Source organism: Echinops telfairi, unplaced genomic scaffold, assembly GCF_000313985.2.
Source record: "Echinops telfairi isolate 266 unplaced genomic scaffold, ASM31398v2 ScPeMD7_25;HRSCAF=90, whole genome shotgun sequence".
In the NCBI taxonomy this organism is placed as follows: Eukaryota; Metazoa; Chordata; class Mammalia; order Afrosoricida; family Tenrecidae; genus Echinops; species Echinops telfairi.
The window spans coordinates 13650369-13654552 of NW_022103922.1; positions in this window are offsets into that span (position 1 = coordinate 13650369).

A 4184-nucleotide genomic window follows, 5' to 3' on the forward strand; every position below is an offset into this window, starting at 1 on the left:
GCCTCCCTCATATGAGTCTGGCAGACTGCGCAGTGCTGCCAGGGCGCACATGTGTGGCTCTGGCTCTCGGAAAGCCTCACATGCTCTCAGTAGGCGCCAATGGAAACAGAGCAAAGTGAGTTTGACAGCAGTTACATTCCTTTTACGCTTTTAAAAAACACACTGTTTTCCACAGGCGTGGTTTCATCTTTTATGAGTTAGAGTCTAGGACTGTAAGGGCTAAGTACACTGACCAAGGACTGATCACAAATATCATCAAGGAAAATACATATTTCTATTTAATGAGAGATTAAGGATGGCGATTCCCCGTGGTGAATATCACAGGGCTCTAACGTACAATGATTTTTGTCAGTTTGTTCTCCATTTGGGTACCAAGTGTGAATCGACTCATCAAGTACACTCTCTTAAGGTATGGTCCAGGCAATGGAGGTAGAATTGCTCCCCACAGGTGGCAGCACATGGCACACAGGTGTGAGTTCCTGGACCTTCTCTCCAGCTGCACTAATTGAACTCAAGAGGACAGTCTGCGTTCAAATCAAGGTCGAGATGAGGTACTGACTGGAATGTACGTGCATGGGGATGACAAGTCGAACAAAACAGAAAGCGAGGACAGGTAACAATGATGAAGGATTGCAGCCCTCTTCAGTGGACAAGATCTGCAGACCCTCCTGAGCAGAAGAACAAAGGGCTGCTTGCAGGCAATGTCTGTGCTTATGGCAATGAAAGCACTGAAAACTTTCACCTACAAATCCCCCAAAAAGTCAGTTCAATGTGATTTAAACCAACTTTCTCACGTGACAGGAGTTCTGGACAGAGGCAGGATATTCTGATTAGGTTTGGCTGCTTAGCTGGGGCAGGACTCCAGATTCACGCCTCTTATTAAGGGGCTGTTGACATTCTTCACAGGGTTGAAAATGGGTGTTTCAGCAGCAGCAAACAGCCTGCTATCACACAGTCAGGCTTCAAGAAAGCAGGCTGGTCCAGGGCAAAGCTCCTACACTCAGGCCAATATCACAAGTCAGGAAGGAATGGAACCTTTTCCAGACATACAACTCACTTAACACAGCATGGTGTGAGGTGGCCCACTTGGCCGCCTCATCGAGTACTTTTCCAATCACATCACTCTAATTTCTTCTAAAGTTTCGCCATCGCTCTGGGAGGGCAGCTTGCCTCGCAGTGTGGATCCTTCCTCAATTTTCAAGCCAGAAGCAAAAGATATTTGGAAAAAACTTGAATCCAACAGGCAATTGAAACAAAGTCTAGCTGAACCCAGACAAGACCAATTTAATACAAACAAGCCCGGCCAGACCTACTCAGTCAAAATCGATTCATGGATTGTGGAGCAAGAGACCCAGAATTCTGTTTTGAGCCTCTGAGCTGTGCAGATGTGTTTTCCCCTGAAGCCAAGGCTGATCAATACATTTATTAAATGGACTTTGGAACAGACTCCAAAACGTTCCATATACTCTTTTCTTACCTGTATAATTAAAATAAAAAGGTATTGCATAACTGAAAAGATAATTCAGGAAACATGCTTCGGTGAGACCTGGCATACAGTAAAAGACCACTAAGTGGTCAATGAAAATGATCTGTGCTTAGACCACAAATTCCTTAATGGTAAGGGCTATCTCCTGTCTGCTGGGCACAGTTCTTATACTGAGTGATAGCCAACAAATACCTACAACAAGCAAACAAATATATAAGTGAAAAAATGTGCTCCACTCTGAAGAAACACCGCGTTCTTTTCAAACCCAAGACACAGTAGGAGTGTAGGGACGTGAAATTACCTGGGATGCCTCTTCCAGCCATAGTTTTTGTAACTCCTACCAAATGATGGGGGTGCGATCATGCAAATCAAATGTATGAAACTCTAACATGGGAATTGGTCAGTTTTGCCATTCTATTGAGGATAAAGCAAGCCAGTTCAGAAACAAGAACTGAGGATCTCTGGACTATCCAGAAAGGCTAGCCCAGAGTAGAGCATGTCCACGGACCCAGGAGATCCCCATGCGGCATGGTGGCAGTGACCGCTGAGATAGGCTGGTGTATTCCAGGGCCTCCTAGAATGAGCAAAGCCGAGGGCCTTTGGGCTAGAGGTTGACTTGCAAAGTGAGGTGCCCTCTGTGCATTTTCCAGTGCTAAAGGAGCTTTGTAACTTTTGCTCAAGCAGGGCAGAGGCCAAGGGACCATGTGACTGAGGGACTGGCCAAGGACCAAAGACGGAGGCTTGCCTTGCAAGCATGTCTGCGAAGAGGCTCTCCTGACTACAGCAGTGCTGCTTCTATTCCAGGCTTGTGGTAAATGGATAACGTCTCTGATAAACCCCATAATTTTAGGATTGTCTGTGAGTTCCAGGTGGCCATTGCTAACCAATAGTTTGGAAGTTCAGATCTCCTGTGAAGCACTTCAGAAGAAAGTCCTGGAACTCTACCTCCCAAAATCAGTCACTAAAAACCCTATACTACTATTGATCTCTCCTCATATGGAACACAAGGAACAGAAATAAACCAATGATTTGGGGAAGAAAATTAATAGAACTAATAACCAATAACTCATCTACCCTGAGACCAGAAGAACTAGATGGGGCCCATTTAGAATCACTGACCATTTTGATCAGAAGCATAATATATTGGTACATATACAATGGGCTGAAAATGTAGAATATAACTTAAACTTCAAAGAAAAACAGACTTACTGGGTTGGTTGATATTAGAACTCTGGAGATACACTTCAAATTTTAACTGAGATTATCCCTGGAGATTGTCTGTTCAATAAATAACAAGACTGACTCATTAAATAAAGAATATAACTCATGAATAATAAGCTTCTTTGAAATAAAATCACTTACAGGAAAACAAATGGTCATAAGTCACCCTAAAGCAGTGGTTCTCCACCTTCCTAATGCCGCAACCCTTTAATACAGTGCCTCATGTTGTGGGGACCCCCAACCCTAACATTATGTTTGCTGTTACTTCATCACTGTAATTTTGCTACTGTTATGAATCAGGCGACCTCTGTGAAAGGGTCGTTGGCCCCCAACGGGGTCGCGACCCACAGGTTGAGAACTGCTGCTCTAAAGTAAACAGGGGAAAGAAAGGAGACATGGACACTTGAATACTGGAAATGATTCCACCAGAACAGAATGAATGAGAGTAAGGACACATTGAAGAAATGCAACCAATTTATGTAGAAAGTGCTAACTGAGAGGCCGGTGCGCTCTCAGTAAATTCCCAAGTTCAATAGAAAGTGGCAACCTTGCGGAGCAGAGCTCCTATCTTCCAGGCACAGGATTCTCCTGGCTCTGCTCTGACTTCAAGGTAACACAGATTGCTCGTTTTCTTCATTACTAATATCAAGGGTATTCATTGAACATTTTTGTAGGTGTACAGATACGATCCTATCACAAACAACGTTTATCTCGAGATAGATCTTGAAATGTTCTTTTTTGATGACGCATATGATGTCATTCATCTTGAATTTGTCATCCCCAGTATAGCAAACCATATGATTGTCTGTTTCAAATTCAAAATGACTGATACCAGTCCATTTTAGCTCACTAATGCCTAAAACTCATCCTTAGTACTGATCATGTTGCAATTATTAATGGATGTTTGCAGCTGTTTCTTTTTTTTTTTTCCTGACTTTTTTTTTTTTAACATTTTATTAGGGGACCATACAACTGTTATCCCAATCCATACACACATCAATTGTGTAAAGCGCATTTGTACGTCCATTTTAGCTCACTAATGCCTAAAACTCATCTATGAATTTGTTTCTCTAGTCAACCCAAACTAACACAAGGATCTTCCTCTTTTTTTTTTTTCCTGACCATCTATTTGACCAAAAATCATGTTCTTTACTGGGGACTGGTCTCTCCTGATAACATGTCCAAACTATGTGCAACAAAGTTCGCGCTCCTCACTTCTAAGGAGCATTCCAACTCTTCTTCCAAGAGAGATTTGTTGAGTCTCCTGGCTGGTCATAGTACTTTAAATATTCTTCACTAACATCGTAATTCATATGCATCAATTGTCTGAGGAGTTGGGGCTGAAAGAATAATGTATTGAGCTTTTCCAGTTGACTTGTTAGGAGTATTTGAAGTTAGCTCTACTGAGCTCTACTCAGATATACAACGTTGTCCTTAAAGAAATAAACATTGCTGAGATGGTGAGATTCTGAAAATA